Source organism: Phalacrocorax carbo, chromosome 1, assembly GCF_963921805.1.
Source record: "Phalacrocorax carbo chromosome 1, bPhaCar2.1, whole genome shotgun sequence".
Taxonomy (NCBI): Eukaryota; Metazoa; Chordata; class Aves; order Suliformes; family Phalacrocoracidae; genus Phalacrocorax; species Phalacrocorax carbo.
The window spans coordinates 166122577-166143208 of NC_087513.1; positions in this window are offsets into that span (position 1 = coordinate 166122577).

Below are 20632 nucleotides of genomic sequence, written 5' to 3' on the forward strand. Positions count from 1 at the left end.
AAATAGACATATACAACCTATTGACAAGCAGAACTGTTTAACCTTAATACTACAAGATGGAGTACATTCACATCTCACATATAGGTCAGTGGGAATTATACTTAATACTCAGTGATTTGTGAAGCAAGGTGTTAAAAACCCTGAATGTTGAAACAGATGATAAAACAAAAGCTGAATGTCATTTTATTTTTCATCCTTAGCAATATTTGTATGCAGCACAAGTACTTTATTTCATCATTCCTGTTTGAAAATATTATTAGCCCTAGAGGGAAATGGAAGGAAATATGTTCTACCCTATGTCAAAGCCTGGAGGCTGCACTATCTAGAATACCATCAAGGTCAAATGTGTGTGAAGGCTAGTTCATGTAAAAACCTTTATTTGCATATTACTGTGTTAAAATCTCTTTACATTGCAAGGCAAAGACTGATAAAATATTCTGAGATAATGCTAAATTTATGCAGAAAGTTTTAACTTGACAAAAACTTTCTTGAATGTATGAATTAATGATGATTTAATTATCCCTACTTAATATACTGAGTTTGTTAATTGTTTAATGCACATTCACAGATAAACATCACCTGAAGCACACACAATTGTTCAGGCTCTCATACCAGCTCCTGTTCCTTTAACATTCACCAGTATTTTGGAAGCAGTGTTAACATTGAACTATAGAAGGCTAACTTATTGTTAATCCTTTTTTATTGTTATTTTGACTAGAAGAAAGGTACAACAACATAAAACAAATTTCTCAGCTTCATCTAAAGTTTCTACAATAATTTATATAGCTTCTTTCCCTTTAAATCCAATATGCCTGGTATAACAAGATCAGTATCATTTTGAGGTCTGTGTTCAAGCAATTAGTTTGTGATGATGGTATCTGATGAACCAATGGCCTAAGAGAATCAGGAAAAGCTCCAAATCCAATGCTAACATTATAAATATCACAGTTTGTGGATTTCCTGGTTTCACTGCCAACTATTTAATGTAACCATCCTGCTTTTAATGAGCATTGGACCTAAATCCTTGTATCAATATGCACCATATTTTTCAGCTGTGATGTATCACAGTCACAGTTGCATTAATGAGATTGGGAAACTTTGCAGTTAGTTACAGAAAAGAACTTTAAGTGAGTTTGTTTTAGACTGTTATACAAAGCCTGGGGCTTGAAGTCTGTGGAATAATTTTCCTCAGTCAGTGTTTCTGCCTCCAAAACACTTTAGCATTTAAGCAGAAATAAGTTTGGTCTCAAAAATTTTGTATGTAAGTGTTAGTTATAGGAGCATAATATCTTAGATTACATTGAACATGATTCCTATACCATTTGCCAAATTGGAATAAACTTTATTTGAACAACAGTATAATTTTCAGAGTAGGAATATGCATTCATTAAATTTCAGTTGGAAATTCTCAAATATCCTTCACGCTACAGATATACATCCTCTAAGAAGCATTTAAAAGCCTGGATAACAACAGGAATAAGAAAAAAAAAACATTATAAGAAACTTTTCCTAATTTCTAATAGAAAAGATTATGAATTTTACCTTTATCTTCAGGTAACAGTACTTCTTATACTGTAATTACTTCAAACACTAGCATTACTGAATACATTTAAATAATGGTAGTTGACAATATCTCTCCAAGACCTTTTTTAAAAGCTTTTGTAATTCAATTACTACTGGATGTTTGTTAAAACAATTTTAAAAAGTCTTACTTATAAATCAGTAATTCATTGCTGAATGTAATCTCAGTATTGGCAAAAAAAAAAAAAAAAGAAATACTACCCTAATGAAGTTTTCAGGAACTTCACTTGTGGACACAATTTTTTTCTTGGAAGTTTAGATATTTTTAATTACTTACATACTAGTATAAAGGGATTACGATAACAAAAAAGTCTTCTCTATTATCTCTGCTTCCTTCCATTATCTATTTCTCAGCTCATGAATGAATAAAGTGAAGATGACAGAAATGTGATTTTTCATTGACATTCTACCAAAATACTAGATCTACATTTTCTTTTCATTTAAGTCAGACTGTGTGGAACTCATATCCAAATGACACTCATTTATTGTTTTTTCAGTTCAAAGTAGGTAGCAATAATGACGCTCAGTGGAAAACAACATTCATAGCGAGCATATAAATTATATTTTTTGCAAGGTAGATATGTGATGCAACCACATCAAGATAATGTTTACGTCATCTCATGAGAAGACTTCTTTGATGTTGTCTTTTAAATTTTCAGAACAACTTACAAGCATTATCTTCTTTAGGTTGTATCTCTTCATAACTAACAGTTTTTAATCAGATTATGTAGATGTAAGCATTGCTGATTGAAGCTTCTCCCACTTACATCTCCTGTTCTATTTGCATTATAAGTGAAATTCAGTTTTGTCAATTTGTGAAATTAAATTGACAATTAATACTGACATCTCCCTTCTCTGCACTGACAGGGATGTTTCAGTTAGACACTCTCACAGCTTTTGTATTTAGTAGCTGAAAGGCAGAACAGTAGAAGAGCTTCAGCTGTGGAATTCACTGTTTCCATAAGGAGCACTCACAGTTCTATTTGCTGAAAGCAAAATCCACTACAGAATTTAGGCACCTGTGCATTCAGGGCTGTGACACATAGGTTTTAGGTTCCAAAGTAGAGATTAGAACTGAAAATTCTGAATAAGATATTGGTTCTTATACACGATGAGAAAGTCTCCTAAAAATAACTAAGAAAATATCTGTGCCTGAAACACAATGTGTTTCTCAAATTTAGAATTACTAGTATTCTTGAGTACTTGAAGTTGAGGTGAAAGAGGTTTCAGTAATCAGAAAATATAGTGAACATTGATCATATCTCATTTTAATGATTTGTGTCTTAAAGTGAAAAAAAGGTCATTCTTTGTCATTCACATTTCTTGATATTTTCAGCTACAGAATAATTCTTTTCCTTCCTCCAAAAAAGTTCAATGGTATATTAATATTTTACAAAAACAAAACCTTTTGCTTACAAAAGTAAACAAAAAAGTTTAGAAGGTATAATAATGAAAATAACTTTTTGTTCTACCATCTGAAGGCTCTTTAAGGTTTACTTGCTACAGTTTTCTTTTTTTTCAGAAAGCCAAACCACCTTTTAAACAAACAAATTTATCTTCAGTTTCTTCACACTACTAAGTGTTTTATACTGTTGCAATAAACTCTCTTATTTTCTATTTCCAAGAAGTTTCTAAGTCAATTGCATAACTGTTGCTGGCAATATGTAGACATGGTACTAATACAGTTGTATTCTGGATCCTACTTGAATAAAGCTTGAAAATCCTTGCTCCCTGACAATAGAACACTTTTCAGCCCATCTGAGAAAGTCAAATCATGAGGAAACTAACTGGCTAAACGGCTTTCAAAGATTCCTTCCCAGGTGTGAAAATAGGTTTTCAGTTCATACGGGCACTGTGAAAAAACAAGTGTAGCTTAACTGATACAGAAACCATTATTTTTGCCATTACATTCAGTGGCCTCAGCACAACAGAAGTATTGAGAACACAAAAAGCATTACCCTTTTTCTTTTAATTACAGTGTAACATTAAAAGTATGACTTTGTGCTGTTTATGCAAGTCATCCATTAAAGCAACATTAATTAAAAAACCCCACATTATTAACAAAAGTATGACAAAAAACTTTACATTTGTAGCATTTTAAGTAGATGGACATAGATAAGTAACAGGTCTACATTCAACTGGTAGATAGAAAAATATCAACATTGATGATAGCCAACTATTGTGATAGCTACTGAAGTCCATTCAACAAAAGATGTGAAGTGTGCTCCAGTTTGATCCTATTCTGACTGATAGCTAGGGCACCTTTGCAAAAGGCTGAGGTTTTGCTCTTCTCACGTAAAGAAATGCACTACACCAGGTGACCTCTGATAGCTGTACTTTAAAATTAAATTTTAAATAGTTCTTTAATTACCCCTGGGACTATGTTCTGGGTCTGACTCGTATATAGGCCTCTCCCATACACTGGCTAAAGGGAGCTTGACCCTCTCTATTCAGGAGTCAGCTGTAATAGAGGTTCCTGGTATCCTAGTAGTCATGCTCTCTAGAAGCTGCTAGAGTTTCCTTGGACGCACAGCCTTGTAGCTCCCCTTACCTCATCCTTACCTCATAGCAGCAGGAGCCCTCAAGTTTTTCTAAAGGTTTCTGGGTGTTCCCTGATAATCCTGGACCTTGACTCCAGAAGATCCAGAAGCTCCCAAAGAAGAATCCAGAGACTGCTACTTCTGTTGGCATATATATTTTATATATATATATATATGTTTGTTTCACGAATTTCTTAAAAACTTTCTGGTGGATCAATACCAGAAATTAAGATTAGACCAAAACCCAATTTTAAGCCAGTTTTATTTCCTTTTGGAGGAAAGTGAAAAAATAAGAAATTAGTATTGTATGATGTAAAGAGAAAGATGAAAAATTTTAAGAAAAAATTCTGGGATAATTTTCCTTTTTAAGAGTGCCAGGGAAAAAAAAACATTTCTGCCTGAAACATAATAGCTTGGGACTACAGTACTACCTTTCATGGGAAGGAAACCCCTAATTAAAGAAAAAGAAAGGATCACAAGATATCCACAAAAGTTAAAAAAAATAGAACATACACAAAAAATATGGTTAGTCTCCCCCAGTGATCTGAAGTATTAAGTTTTTTAATGAAATTTTTATATTCAGGGATTTACGTCAAGTAGGATGGAAAGAGTTCAGGGTCCCTTTCAGTGAACTGGAGTACATTTAGGAGTTTTCTCCTAATATCTTGCCCTCTTCAGGTAGCTGAAATAGAGTCTGCCTTTCTGACAACACAACTGACAGCAAAAGAAGAAGGAGAAAAAGCAAAAGAGAAATCACAGAAAATATTTTTTTAAATGTTCGGTCCCTGAGGAATACAGTCAGTATTTTATTTATTTCAAAGTGTGAGACTTTCTTTGACTTCTTGGATTTAATGCGTGCAGTTTTTTGCTTGTTTGTTATTAGTCTGCAGTATCAGCTGAGAAGAATCAGCAAGATGTCTAACTCCAAGCAGCATGTTGTACCTCCCTGAACACTCTCATTTCTCCACATTAAGACTAACTGCCATCCTGGGAAAATAACCTGTTGGATGAAACTGTTGTGAGGTGCTCCTCCGTCTTCCACTTCTGCCACACTCCCTCACAAACAGCATCAACTATTATGACTACAGTATCTGTGGTGATTCTTAAAAGGATAAAGAGTATATAATTTAATGTAATCTTATTTTGTTTGAGACATTTAACTTAGAGCTTTTGGCAACAATGGTCATGACATTTCTTAACCTGAAGGTCTGTAAGTGAAGAGGGAAATACAAAGGCAGCTACACAGAGAAGCTCACACAGGTCCATCTCTACTATAAAGGCAGATGTACACACTTCTCTACTGCTTGCTTTTTATATTTTTTTTTTAATAATTATTTCAAATAGCTATATTTCAGAAGCATACGTAACTTTCAAAATAAGAAAAATAAAAGTAAACAATCACAATAATATGAGCAGGAGATGTATTTCTTCCATTCTATGGTTCAAAAAAGTTATATATATGAAGTTATATATGGTCCCATTCTTAGTTATCCAGCTGACTGAGTAGCTGTGTAGTGTGGTGGTGATATACAGGCAAATAAGAAAACATCTGAGTTGTTGTCAATGTATATTAGACTTCACTGGTTAGGAGCATAAAGGCAGAGACAGTATGGGAGGGAGCAAAAGTATCTATAGCGCTGCTTAACTACTTCAATAAATTTCTCCCCTAGTTAGTTGTTTATATCTTAGCTCTTTTTCTGATTTTGTGGTTATTACCTTATTTGTCTCCAGAGTTTTGTGTGCACATTTTAAAAGCAGGGGAGAGATCTGAAGGACAAGAAAATTCTTAGAAAAGAGGTACATAGTGATTGTATTTTCTCTATTACTTATGATTTCTATTTAAAACATATAATTTATGGATGCACAAGAATGGCTTTAAACAGAAAACATTGGGATATGATGATGGCATAATATTTTTTCTTTTACTTGTTTTTTGATTGAGGCCATTGGAAAATGAGTAGCCTGAATATCACAACTATCACTTTCCCCATGTTAAGTCACAATTCCTTTACTTATGAAAAAAAATTTGGTTGCTTTTTCATATAACCTGAATCTTAGCAGTGTTAAAGGAAAGGATTTTAATGGCAGTGATGAAGTACTTTTGTACGAGGGTACGTTGCATGAAAGAGCAATGCTAATCTTTAGGAGAGCATATTAACCAGAAACAGGATCAGCTGTGACACAAATACATGAAAGGAAGTGGCTTATTATTTTACCTTATTATTTAAGGTACCCACAGAAACATAAAAGTAAAGAAAATATTAATCATTGATGGATACATTGGAAAATGATATGGGTCTGGCCATTAAAGAAGAAAAATATGGGTTTTTGACTCTAGTTTTTCTAAATGAATACATTTGTCTACAAAATCACAGAATCCCAGGTTGGAAGGGACCTCAGGGATCATCTAGTCCAACATTTCTGGGAAAAGCACTGTCTAGACAAGATGGCCCAGCACCCTCTCCAGACCACTCTTAAAGGTGTCCAATGTGGCCGAGTCAACCACTTCCCTGGGGAGATTATTCCAATGATTAACTGTCCTCACTGTGAAAAATTTCCCTCTCTTGTCCAATCGAATCTCCCCAACAGCAACTTGTGTCCCTTCCCCCTTGTCCTCTCCATGGGACTCCTTGTAAAAAGGGAGTCTCCATCTTCTCTGTAGCTACCCCTCAAGTACTGGTACATGGGGATTAGATCCCGTCACAGCCTCCTTTTCTCAAGGCTGAACAAACCCAGCTCTCCCAGCCTGTCCTCGTATGGCAGGCTTCCCGGTCCACTGATCATCTTGGTGGCCCTTCTCTGGACCCCTTCCAGCCTGTCCACATCCTTTTTGTAGAGTGAGGCCCAGAACTGTACACAGTACTCCAGGTGTGGCCTGACAATGGAAACCAATTCTGTCACATATTCAATAGTGATTTTCAATGGGGAAAAAAAAAGTCTTTGTCCTCATTTTGGCTGGGATGGAGTTAATTTTATTCCTAGTAGCTGGTATAGTGCTCTGTTTTGGTTTTAGTAGTAGAATAACACTGATAACAAACTGATGTTTTAGCTGTGGCTAAGCAGTGCTTACACTAGTCAAGGACTTTACAGCTTCCCATGCTCTGCCACGTGCAAAAGAAGGTGAGAGGGGAGGGGGCACAGAGAAGATAGCTAACCCAAACTGACCAAAGGGATATTCCATACCATATGACGTCATGCCCAGTATGTAAACTGGGGAGAGATGTCCTGGGAGGGGCAGTATTTCACTTCCCTTTCTCTCTCTTGTTGTTTTCCTTTTCACTACAATATCTATTATTATTAATAATAATAATAATTTATTTTAATTATTAAACTGTACTTATCTCAACCCATGAGTTTTCTTACTTTTGATCTTCTGAATATATCCCCCATCTCACTCAAGTGGGGGGAATGAGTGAGTGGCTGTGTGGTCCTTAGTTGCTGGCCAGGGTTAAACCACAACAGGCTTTTAAAATACTTAAATAAATTTCACAAATTTTTATTCTAAAATATTGAAGTATTTGGAAGGAGTTAAAAATTTAATTGTTTTTAATGAGGAATATAGTCTAGCTTTAGATAACTATATAATTGAGAAAATGGAATAAAATTTTCCTCTTTATACTCATACCCCTGAAAGCTTTTTGAATGCTGTATGCAAATTTGAAAGAGAGTACACTGAAATTTTAAACACAAAGTTCTTAAAGACTGTCAAAGGTAGTTAGCTAGCTACATTTTTGTGTATTTTTGGTAAATTAGAATATAAGGTCATGTTGTCACACTAATGATGATGTGCCTTATTAGGAACTATTTCCAGATGTGCATTATAAAGTGGTCTAGCAGCCATAAAGGTAATCTATTTAACAATCTCTTTCTAAATAATTTTATCTATTATTTGTGCATATCAGAATTCTTTAGGCTGTCATTTGATTTATAAAATAAAAATCATATAATTGGACACTAAAATTGTAAATGTAATATTAGTTCTTATATATTATTAGCTTCAATTGTCGCTTGTTCACTGGTCTTTGTTTTTTTGTTACTTTAAATTTTAAAAGAAGGTCTTGTACCCATAGAAGAAAACATAAAACCCATACAAGTCTGCATTTGGTATGATAGCAATGATATACTACACACTTTTTTCAAAGATTTTTCTACTAGTACCTAACAACATTGTAGGTAAAACAAGCTCTTTCTAAAACTGAGCAGGAAAACCACTAAAGCCCCTACTCACCCTGATGTTCTTAACAGTAAATGTGTATTTCACATTGCCTGTTCATTTTACTGACTTAATAATTAATCTAGCTTTAATTAATAAAACTAATAATACAATATAATGCAATATAATGGAATACCATACCAATAGGAAATTTTAAATGCATTTCATTTATGCTGTGCAAAATCCTGTGCGAAATCCATTTATTGAAACACATTTTAATTAATTAATGATCATTTCTGCAAGTGTTCAGACTAGCAGATTCCAGTCAGTTAGTTTATCTTCATTCTTTAAACTCTATAAATTAGCACTAATGTTCCTAGTGCTTCTGATTAACTTTAGCTCCCTGACCTCATTGAGATTAAGAGCTTTAAGGATGTGAAAGGTCCCAGCAGGCATTGTATCTCCATTTTTTGTGCAAAAGGTAAGACACTTCAAAAGCAAGCTTAGTGTCCTTCACAGCTTCATGGTCAATAAGTACCATGGTTTAGAAATTGTTATTCTGATGTTGTCTGATGGTATGGGAACTGTGTATGAAATGTCACAAATTCTTCTGCAATTAAAGAGTTTGGGTTTCTAAGATTGTTGGGCTTTTTTGCTCTTTTTTTGTTTGGTGTTTTTTGTACAAAAAATAACTATTATTTGAGCTGTAATTTCAATATTTTCAAGGAATTTTCCTTCCTAATAGGAAGCAACAAATTCCTATATAATAATAAAAGACGATACAAATAAATATAGTCTTAAATGATAATGTTAGACCTTGTAGATTGAGTGGAAATGATAAATCTTCTAGGTCTAATATGCTTGAGCCAACACACAGTAAAATGCAGAGCAGCTCAGTTTTGTACTTACCATCAGTTTGCTCAGCTGAAATATGACAATTATATTCCCTTTAGTAATTTAAATAGTAAACGAATTATAGCTACTTGCCGTTTTAATTGATTTTTTCGTTTTTGTTTTTTTAATAATGCGTTTTGAAAGGCACAATAGATAACATGTATTCCAATAAGTAAGACATCACAGTTAAAAGGTATGTGGAATTTCAGTGCCAATTTGTAGTTTGTGATATTTTACTTCACCTGTTTTCCACACTAGGAGGCTTAACAAGCTCTAGAAAAATAATTATATTTTACAGTTCTGTATCAAATGATGCACACAGTTTTCATGCTACAGTTTCCAGTTTGTGACATGCAACTTTATAAAAGGCAAAATGGCTTGTAGCTGAAGACTGAACGCTGATCTAAATTTTTCCCCAGGCTTTCTGTGTGACCTTCATTAAATTGCTTATTGCCAGATTGAGGAAGGAATTTAAACACATGATGAATTTTAAACCAAAGTTTGGATTTTATTTACTATTCATTATTCTTTGTTTCTTCTGTTTGAATTGTTCCATTAATCAAAAGTGGGTTCACAAACTATTGTGACCTAGGTGATCAATCACATACAATGAATAGTAAAGAGTTACTATTAACAACTCAAGGACAACTGTCAACAGTTAAAGCTTTTAACTTACCTTTGTTTCTTTCTTTCACTGAATTTGCCTCAGGTGTTCCAGCTTTTTGCCTACATGTTATTAGAGCTTGAATCTCACAATTATTCTGGTTTGGTGTCAGCACTTAGTGTACCACACTGTCCCTTGTCATTTGAGTAATGAAGTTTAGGTATTAGTATTTCTTCCTATTGAGAACTGTTGTTTAATAATAAAGGACCACAACAGTTTATGTGTTAGACAGGGAACTCTCATAGTTCTTCAAGGTGAAACAAACTTCTTCACATCTGAAGTCAGAATGGAATTGCTTTCTCAAATTATTCTCCTTAAATTTCCTCTAAAATATAAAACGGGGAGCCAGAAGCTTAAACATTAGATTTGTGGAGGTGTCATGGTTTATACACAGCCAGCAACTAAGCACCACACAGCCCCTCATTCACTCCCACATGGTAAGATGGGGGAGAGAATCAGAAGAGCAAAAGTGAGAAAACTCATCAGTTGGGATAAAGACAGTTTAATAGGTAAAGCAAGAGCCACACATGCAAGCAGAACAAAAGAAGGAATTCATTCACTTCTTCCCACCGGCAGGCAGGTGTTCAGCCATCCCCAGGAAAGCAAGGCTCCCTCACATGTAACAGTTACTTGAGACAACAAACCCATCACTTCAACCACCCCCCCACCTCCTTCTTCTTCCCCCAGATTTATATCCTAAGCATGATGTCATATGGTATGGAACATCCCATTGGTCATTTGGGGTCAGCTGTCCCAGCTGTGTCCCCTCCCAACTTCTTGTTCACCACCAGCCTGCTTGCTGGTGGGGTGCTGTGAGGAGCAGAAAAGGCCTTGAGTTTGTGTAAGCACTGCTCAACAATAACAAAATTATCCCTGTGTTATCAACACTGTTTTCAGCTCAAATCCAAAACATAGCCCCATACTACCTACAATGAAGAAAATTAACTCTATCCCAACCAAAACCAGCACATTAACCCTTTATTTTATTGTGAGAAGAGACATAAAATCCTTCTCTTGAGAACAAATTGTTTTTGGGAGTGAAGTACTCAGAGAATTTCCTATGAATTTTCCAGCAGGTCTGAGCTTAGTTTACCACATACAGCTCTGCAAACTCTCCTTTAGGGAAAAAGAACACTTAGGTAGTGACTAACCAGCTTACAAAATACATAGTTTTTAGTATTTGGGACAGAATAAGACAGAGAAGATATATCATAAAACAGTCAACATATTACTGTGTCATGGTTTCAGCTGGGATAGAGTTAATTTTCTTCCTAGTAGCTAGTATGGGGCTATGTTTTGGAGTTGTCCTGGAAATAGTGGTGATAATGTGGAAAAGTTTTTGTTATTGCTGAGCAGTGCTCACACTAGTCAAGGACTTTTTCAGCCTCCCATGCTCTGCCGGGTGCACAAGAAGCTGGGAGGGGACACAGCAGGGTCAGCTGACCCCAACTGACCAAAGGGATATTCCATATCATACGACATCATGCTCAGGAAGTAAAGCTGGGGGAAGAAGGAGGAAGGGGGAGGCATTCGGAGTGATGGCTTTTTTCTTCTCAAGTAACTGTTATGCATGATGGAGCCCTGCTTTCCTGGAGATGGCTGAACACCTGCCTGCCCATGGAAATTGTGAGTTAATTCCTTCATTTGCTCTGTTTGTGGGTACAGCTCTTGCTTTACCTATTGAACTGTCTTTATCACAACCCAGGAGTTTTCTCACTTTTGCTCTTCTGATTCTCTCCCGCCCCACTGAGGAGGAGTGAGTTAGTGGCTGCATGGTCCTTGGTTGCTGACTGGGGCTAAACCACAACATACAGCATGTAAAACATATCAGGAATTACCTCCCTGGCATATTGGCAAGTTTAATAAGCAAACATATAATTATTTCAATATTTAGTTGGAATTTCCGAAGAGGATCTTGCAAGACTCAGCAGACTGAGTGGAGTTTTACATTTGAGATTTGGCTGGGCACTTCTTGTCCTGTCAATATGGTTAACCACAGCCATTGTACTAGCCATCATCCTAGGTTTATTCATGCAGAAGGCCTTCAAGAAAGAATACACAGCAGGTTTGAAAGAGTGATTCTTTATTCAGTGTAATAATACATTGAATGAGCACAGCTCCACGCCGCCCCCTGCAGGTCCTCATGTGTTACCTACTGGCTTCAACAGGAGCATTGTCACTCTGCAAAATAATGCCTAATATGGGTGAATATGTTACATTACCTTTGCTACAGCTCTGAACAAAGACACCCCTCTCCCATTTTCATTTTTTGTACTTGGACTGAAAGATAGAGAAGCAACCCCTTATACCTTTTAATAGCATGACATATTTTCTCCTTTTCTTCATATTAAACTCATTACATCCATGCTCTGCATGAGAGCATATGGGTGTATATGTATATATATACACATAAAGCATACACTGTAATGTATTATGTATGTACATCTATATATGCATAAAACATCCTTTTTAATACATACCATATGCAAATACTTTGTATGTTCCTTATCTATTTTGAAAGACCTGCTTAAGCTGTTACTTGTTTACTGCTGAGACAAAAAGAAGACTGGAAATTAATTGCTTATATTAGAAATTACTTGTCTCTCCTTGAGTCAAAAATGGAATAAAACCCTACGTTTCAGGTACAAATTCTGCGTTTTTGATGCCTGTCAAGAAATGTAAAATGCATTGCCTGAAAAGGCAAAGCAATATAGAGATGTGATCTTCATTTGCTTGTTAAAAACACATTTTATAACATTTTAAACCAAATAACTCTATGTCTTTTCCGTGTTGTTTTTAGCTATATACTGGAAGAGGAAAATAAACTTTTTATTAGCTCTTAATCATGTCTCTTCTTTCCACTAATAATATGGGGGAAATTCAATAGAGAAGTAAACTCAAAAAGAAAAAATATTTGCTCAGGTGGCTCATTAGCACAAGCTAATTTAGCATTTCGTCAAATACAGATACACAGCTGATGACCTCAGCTAGTTAAGTGACTTCCTTTCTTTTAAAATTTCATCTACAAACATGAATCTTTTCTTACTTTTGTTGAATTTTTGGATTTCTTGATTTGTGATCTCAATCAATAATGTGAACTTGAAGTCTGAAAAGGTAATTAGAAATATTCAATATATTTTCATATCTGAAAAAACCCAGATGAAGCTTTTGCTGACTGATAGTAAGATCAAGTTGTTCCCTTTTCATCACAACAAATACCATACTTCTAAGGAAATGTCTTGTTTCATTTTTAATGCAACTTGACACTTTTGGCAGGGAAAGATAATGACAGTGTAAAATAGCTTCCAAAAAAGTTCAAAGACTAAAAAAGACAGACATATGCTACATAGCTTTGAACTGTTCACGAAAGAATTCTGTTGAAAGAAAATCATTTATTTCTGGTGCTGTATGAATGCAAATAATACATTTCTGGCATCAAAACAGGAGACTCTCAAATGCTAGTTACAGCTAGAATAATCTGCTTTCATTGCTCAGAAGTCTTTGAGGTGACCATTTCAACATATACTCTTCTATGTTAGTTTCACTTCCCCTATACTAACTTAGGCACCCATTTTAAAGCTAAATTTTACAGATATATGGAGTAATTAATGTCTTCAGTTTGCACACCCAGTATTGCCGTAGTTTAATCCCAGCTGGCAAGTATGCACCACACAACCAGTGGTTCACTACCCCCAGCAGTGGAATGGGGGAAGAATCAAAAGGGTAAAAGTGAGAAAACTCATGGGTTGATGTCCTGGTTTCAGCTAGGATAGGGTTAAATTTCTTCATAGTATGGGGCTGTGTTTTGGATTTGTGCTGGAAACAGTTGTGATAATATGGAGATGTTTTAGTTGTTGCTAAGTAGGAGTTACACTGGTCAAGGACTTTTTCAGCTCCCCATGCTCTGCTGGGGGCACAAGAAGCTGGGAGGGGACACAGCCAGGACACCTGACCCAAACTGACCAAAGGGATATTCCATATGACATCATGCTCAGCATATAAATCTGGTGGAAGAAGAAGGACAGGGCAGACATTCGGAGTGATGGTGTTTGTCTTCGCAAGTAACTGTTATGCGTGATGGAGCCCTGCTTTCCTGGAGATGGCTGAACACCTGTGTGCTGGTGGGAAGTAGGGAATAAATTCCTTGTTTTGCTTTGCTTCCACACACAGCTTTTACTTTACCTATTGAACTGTCTTTATCTCAAACCATGAGTTACCTCACTTTTACTCTTCCAGTTCTCTCCCCCATCCCAACAGGGGGGAGTGAGCAAGTGGCTGTGTGATGCTTAGTTGCTGACTGAGGCTAAACCACGACAGTTGAGATAAAGACAGTTTAACATTTAATAAAAAGAAAGTCAGAAATAATTAAAAAAAAAATAAAGCAAAAGAGGGAGAGGAAAATAAAACCCAGGAGAAACAAATGATGCAAAAGAAAACCATTGCTTACCATCAACCAACCAATGACCAGCCAGTTCCTGAGCAAGGACCACCCCCACCAACCTCCATCCCCCAGCTTTGATCATTGAGCGCACTGTGATATGGTATGGAATATTCTTTTGGTAGTTGGGGTCAGTTGTCCCAGCTGTGCCCCCTCCCAGCTTTTTGTGCACTCCTAGCCTACTCACTGGTGGGTCAGTCTGAGAAGCAGAAAAGTCCTTGACGCTGTGTAAGCACTGCTCATCAATAACTAAAGCATCCCTGTGTTATCAACACTGTTTTCAGCACAGATCCAAAACACAGCACCATACCAGGTAGTATGAAAAAATTTATCCCAGCTGAAACCAGTACAAGCATATAGAGGCATAAACTCCTTTCATTTTTGATGACAAGAGACAGGTGCCTCCAGAGAAAAAATCTTAAAATCTGTCTTTATAGTAAGGGAATTTACCCTCTAGACATATGTATTTCATACCATAGATGATAGAAGTAGCTGAAATTTAGTATCACCTTTCTAAACAGAAGTCTATGGTGTAGTGATACAGCAGGAAGTCAGAGTGATTAGCTCACCCTTAGGTATATAACATAAAAACAGATTAATCTCTTCCTCAATACAAAATGCTGATTATACTGTAGTTTATAAAATTCAATATATGCCTTTGAAGGTTTACAGAGGGACACCTTATCTCCTTAAGTTCTAAATGTATAGCTCCAGTACAGTTATAGTAATAGAAACCTAGCATAGAAATTGACTGAGAAAAGTCTATAGGGACCCTCATTCAGTATTAGAAGTTGTAATCCACCACAGAGGTCTGAGAAGTTGGTACAGAGTTATTGAGTTATTGAAAAATTCTAGGCTGTGTTTGCTTCTACAAGGCAGCCACTTTTACTCATAACTGACTGAAATTTTCTATTCCAGCTTTCAAATTTTTCAACTTCTTTTATGATACAAATCTTTATGGAATTATAACTTCTGAATATGGCCTTTCCCTATTAAACTGATTGATGAAATTTTATGTACACACATCCAGTCTATAGCTATGCATTAACGTGAATCTTAAGATTTCATTCTGATTTTACTTATTGATTTAGGTGTCTCTGGCTATTGTTTAAAAATTTCACGGCTATCAATATAATATGTTATTCCTACAGTGAAATTCCCAATTGTCATATAGCATCAAAAGAATGAAAAGCTAAACCTTGAAATTCTGATCTTTCTCAAATGTAGACAGCTGCACACAGACACTCATGAACAAATGCACTCACAAGATTTTTCGGCATCCTAAATGACAAAGCAAACCTGATGGATTTCAGGGAATCATTCCAGAATTCAGACTATCCTACAGAAACGATGTTTTCAGAATTATTATGTTTAGTAGAAAAGGTTTGAGGTGAAGTGTGGAACTGCTGCTTTATCTCAACAAATTTAGAGAGCCAAGTTTAACTGACCACAACTTTAAATTTAGTCACTACTATGTTGATAATAATAGAAAATTGAAGTAAAAACACTTCTTTTTTTTTTTTTTTAAATTCATAGGAATTAATATTTTTTCCCCCACTCTATTCAGCGCTTGTCTGGCCACACCTGGAGTACTGTGTACAGTTCTGGGCCTCGCTCTACAAAAATGATGTGGACAGGTGGGAAGGGGTCCAGAGAAGGGCCACCAGTATGACCAGAGGACCGGGAAGCCTGCCATACGAGGATAGGCTGGGAGAGCTGGGTTTGTTCAGCCTTGAGAAAAGGAGGCTCAGAGGGGATCTCATCCCCATGTACCAGTACTTAAGGGGTAGCTACAGAGAAGATGGAGACTCCCTTTTTACAAGGAGTCCCATGGAGAGGACAAGGGGGAATGGACACAAGTTGCTCTTGGGGAGATTCTGATTGGACAAGAGAGGGAAATTTTTCACAGTGAGGACAGTTAATCATTGGAATAATCTCCCCAGGGAAGTGGTTGACTCGGCCACATTGGACACCTTTAAGAGTGGTCTGGAGAGGGTGCTGGGCCATCTTGTCTAGACAGTGCTCTTCCTAGAAATGTTGGGCTAGACGATCCCTGAGGTCCGTTCCAACCTGGGATTCTGTGATTCTGTGATTCTGTGGTACTCCTACATATTTAAGGCTCTATTTAAAGGTAAAATGTCTTAACATATATTTGTTTACAAAGAAAAATAAATATGAGGTACAGAATATGCATTTGGATTTTAAGCAAAAACTCTGAAGTTTGTTTAATTATCTCTTTACAGTACAGTGGTTGGCATGATCAAAATTTTATGTTCAGATTTGAGATTAACCTTCTTTTCAAACAAACAAGTTTTTGTGTCTGGGATTTGAACTCTGTCATAAGCAGAAAGGCCTTGGATTTGCTTTGTTTGGATAAAGTCTGGGTAAAAAAAGTTAATTTTCTTCACATATTACCTTGAAAACTTAATATTAAGAATGAAAGGTTTTTTGTGAGTTATGATATAATAAAGTGAATTTAATCAGATTTATAAGATGTTAGAATCATAAAATTTCAGAATAATAAAATAGAATAATACAATTAATTTGGTCTGGAATAGATGCCCCAAGGTCATCTGCTCCAACCTCCTGCTCAAAGCTGGACTAACTTCGAAGTTCAACCAGGTTGCTTAGAGACATGCCCAGCTGAGGTTTGAAAACCTCCACAAGTGGTGAATCTATGAACTCTCTGGGCAACCTGTTATAGTTGAAATATATCCAGTGTTGAGGACTCAGGATCAAAAAAAACCCCAATAAATTATTTGTTAGAATGTCCTCACAATAACTTAACTTTCTCAGAAACCATTTTTGCACAACCATTTGTTATTTGATAACGTACAAACTGATTAGGCTATTCTAAATGTCAAATCATAGTCTGCTCTGTAGAGGATTCTTTAACTCTGGACCTAGTAGAAAACAGTGGCTGCAGAGTGTTAAAAACAGAGAGACAAAAGACTTCTGTCTTTTGACAGAAACTGAACAGGTTTTTTTATGTCATTTTGAAGAGTACATTGTAGAATAAACTTTGACATAACTTTACTGCTTTGTGATTGAAAAAGCAAGAGAACTTTATTGAAAATGACACAATCTTGATGAATTATTGATTTGGGCAAGTATAACAGAGGCCTACTGGACATATGGGTGAATTACAAGTGTGTTAGAAAGATACGTACTTGGTAATGTCAATACCATCAGATGCTACAGGAATACTATGTTTGGCAGAAGCAAACTATGTTCTTTTCAATGCAGAAACTAATTAGTTGTGGACTAACAGCTCCAAAGAACTTTGAATTGCCCAGCTAAAAGTATTTGGCAACTCAGCTGCAAATATTTAGACTTTTATTTCAAAAATTATGTACACTGGGTCAAGCTCTCTAGCCTTCCCTGGTTAATGTTCTGTAACTTGCTTTGCCACTAGATATGAATATTGCTCTCTAAATCTCTTAATTGGAATGTGTTGGCGGAATAGCAAAACACAGATATTCAGGACATGAGAGGAACCAGGAAACTTAGTTCCTCATTTAATTAGTTTTATTTTTTAAAAAAAAGGAATTATTGATTGGAAAAATAATAAAATTTCTAAATATTTATCAACTCTTTATTTAAAGTTACAGCAGCTTAATCTGATCCCAAAGAATCCAGATCCTGGACAGAACCATTTCTGAATTCTGCTTATCATCCAGACAGTTGTTAAACTATTTTCTTAAAACACTTTTGCTTCCATCTTTACCTTTACCTGAACTGCTAGAGTAAACTAAATCTGCTTCAATTAGAAAAATAAAATTATTAAAAACCTAAAACAACCTTCTTAATGTTTTTTGTATATTAGTATAGACCTAGTATAGAATCTAAACACTCAAGGGTTCTGAAGTGGCAACATATTGCTAGAAGCAATTTTCTCCTTGTATTTATGTCTCAGCTTGAAACCAGTTACTCACTGTACCACAAGGGAAAAATGTTTTTACAAGACTTCCAGCTCAAGAAGACCTAAAATCTCTATAACAAATTGGAAAATATAGATACATAAGGACAGTATGAATAAAACCCCCAGTGACACCTGGTGCCTTGTCTACCTGGTCCACAGACCCCAGAGCCTATGCTAAGGAGGACACAGTCCAGCCCGCCTCTAGTAAGTGGTGTTCATGAAATGTCTGAAATCCAACCTAGTTTAGCAGTGAGATGCAAGCTCTTTTGTTCTGCTCCAAAATCTAGACCTCTGAAAGTCTAATCCTTTGAAAGAACTGAGCAGTGTCCAGTTCATTGTTTTAAGGTATGATTTGTATTGGTGATTAAAAGAACATTTAAAACAGTCAGACAAAATGAGACATGAGTGTACTTACCTTCTCAGGGAGTCCAATTCACATATCTTTTCTCACAGAAGACAACCCCAAATGCCAGCTGGTAGAGTATGAGGCTAGTACAGAACTTTGTTCTACCACCTGAGGCTGGGCCAAAAGGTCTCTCTAACAGGATACTGATATAAATCCTCATAAGTAGATGTCATATACTTACCTTTTAAATACCGTGTGAATTTGCAGTTAAGCGTGCAAGCTGCCTGTGGAATATGTGATAAGACACAATTATCTAAGACAGGCACTTTTGTGCTGATTCTAGCTACTAAAGTTAGTGAAGACAAGAACACAAGGGAAATAGAATTATTGAAATGGAGAAACCCCTTTTAGCTGGGATCTTGAGCTCTTTGCAATTACAAAGATGGGGTGATTAAATAAAGTACAGGCCTGTCTCCAAAAATGACCAGTATCTTAGTGGCTAAATATTGTTGTTTCCTATGGAAAACCACACTAAAAGCCATGCTCTGATTAAAGGTGTACGCCTGCCCAAACTAAGTAGAACAGGAGTCAGCAGGTTTCAGTAATGTGCAGTACTACTTCTAATTCTTTTAGTTGCCTCACATAGCTGAACAGAGCCAGTAGCTACCACAGGAATTACAGAAGCCCCATGCCTTTATGAAACAGAAACAAACTCAGGGATCATCCAGGGCATCTCAAATGGCACAAAACATTGTGGTTAAGCAACCAAATCATACTCCAGATTTCTATTGATTATTAAGAAAACCCAGGACAGTCAGCTGAAATGTAGACATTTATGGCTAAGATGGACACCTCAGGTTATGAAGAACTGAGTTTCACATCATGACTTTCAGTGGAGTGGGCAGAGGCCTCACACTGGGCTTGTCACGGCACTTAAAGCCTCTTGATACACTGAGGGTGCAGATAGAGTACTCCAGTAAGGTACTACCCCTTTTTAACTGAATATGCTTTTGTACAAATTTATATATTCCATTAGACCATGCTTGGAGCATGATTCTAGAATCTAGAGATATAGAATCATAGAAACATAGAATCATTTATGTTGTAAAAGACCCTTAAGATCATTGAGTCCAACCATTAACACTACCAAGTCCACTACTAAACTGTGTCGTAACTAAACGTGATGTAACAGGTAGAGAAGCCTGCTAATAATTTTTTGATTTAGCTTATTCAGAGGTTTTAAAAAACATGCTACACTCAGCATCTTAGAGGTGTTGTGCATGCCCACAATTAGAGTTATAGACATGTATGGGGTAAATATAGTCACTGATAAGGCAGTAACCAAGTAGTCAGTTTTAAGATCTCAGAGGTACACACATGTCCTGGTTGGCGGAAGCATGAGATAGGTATCTGAGAAGTTTTAAAGGACTTAAGTCTCACTTCACCAAGATCTTCTATGAAAATGTTTGTGTGTGTGTGTATGTGCATATGTGGTTGCTGAAATTTGTTGATGTCCTAGAATTTTAGGAACTACTTATTTTAGGATTATATTAATGAAGTCTCAAAAGATTTAATGGCAAGTTGATAGCACAAGATAAATTGTAATAAAATGTTATCTTTCTAAAAACTAAATGCCCCTAATTATTTTAATGCATAAAATATATATTACTATATAAATAAAAAATATTCATATATTTCATTATAGGAAAATCAGACTGATCTTTGTAAACTGAAATTTAATTGAAAGGCAGAGAAACCTGAGACTGACTTAAGCAAGGAACATTAATCATAAGACTAGGCCAAGCAAATAGTAAAAAAGTAGTAAGACTATAAAATTAAAAATTAGGCTGAGTTTAAAACTGACTGTTTCTCCCTGGTCAATTATAGGGATTTATCACTGATGATGATAAACACATAATTTAGGCAGTGTCTGTACTGTAGGGTAAACATACAGTCTGGTGTGTTTTACAGACCAGGTCACCTGGTTGTTCAGAGCGGGAGACTTATTAGCATGTACTACAGCTCCCATTTGTGCCAGGATTTCGTTTGGGTGGGAACCATGGGCTACTACCGCTAGCATATCACTTAAACAAT